Source organism: Etheostoma spectabile, chromosome 21, assembly GCF_008692095.1.
Source record: "Etheostoma spectabile isolate EspeVRDwgs_2016 chromosome 21, UIUC_Espe_1.0, whole genome shotgun sequence".
NCBI lineage: Eukaryota > Metazoa > Chordata > Actinopteri > Perciformes > Percidae > Etheostoma > Etheostoma spectabile.
The window spans coordinates 16,698,574-16,699,410 of record NC_045753.1 but is presented as its reverse complement, the minus strand read 5'-3'; the positions used below and the strand labels follow the sequence as shown (position 1 = coordinate 16,699,410).

At 40.9% G+C, this 837-nt stretch overlaps 1 protein-coding gene across 1 annotated transcript in view; it reads left to right on the top strand.

Moving 5' to 3' along the window:
- Positions 1-837, top strand: part of LOC116671622 (zinc finger CCHC domain-containing protein 24) — a 12,986-nt gene that overhangs the window by 2,341 nt on the left and 9,808 nt on the right. The window lies entirely within an intron of this gene.

Genomic DNA, 837 nt, shown 5'->3' with positions numbered 1-837 from the left:
CTGAAACATAATTCCATAGATATTAACATGGAGTGATCTTGCAATTTCTTCATTGTCAAACATCTGACAGGGGGTAGGCTATTGCTAAAACATAAGACGTTGTTGATGCAAGAGATCGATTTATATGCTATAACATTTCAAAATATTTAATTTTACGACACAGGTAGCCACATTCATTGGTGTGTTAAATTCCTGCTGTGTGAGGTTGAAAGTATAATTGGAATTTTTCAGAAATACACTTGCTCATTTACATTTGCTTTCAAGGCGAGAGTCCGACGTCTGTACCGTAAATATGTTGCGGGAGCCAGCAGCTTGTTGTCTGTCTCAAGTCTGGCTCTGTTCAAAACCAGTGAATTGTCGTACAAATGTTTTATACTTTTATTTTTGTATTGATTAAAGAAACTAGATATGTTAATAAGTGCTCTTTAGATTGTGTTACCTTTGGACATAGCCGGGCTAGCAATTTCCCTCCATTTCCAGTCTTTATGCTAAGCTAAGCTAGACTGGGTAAACCCCGCCCACTCTGCCAGCGATTTGATTTCACCCTGCAGCTCGGTCTGGAAACCTGCACGTTTAATTCTCCTGCTTCAGTTCAAAACTTTGGAAATAATTTTGGACTCAATCACAAACTGGCGCGCTATTGGCCGGTTTAACACAATGACGATAGGGAAGTGACTAAGCAATTTCTTGTTTACGTTCAACGTAGTAGCCACCTAACGCCACAGAAGCGCAGTAAGGCCGCTGTTCCTTCTATGCCACCCGGATTGTTGGTCTGATTGGTTGAAGGACAATCCAATTGCGTACAGAATCATTTGAACTATGCCCGTTGGTCAAGCC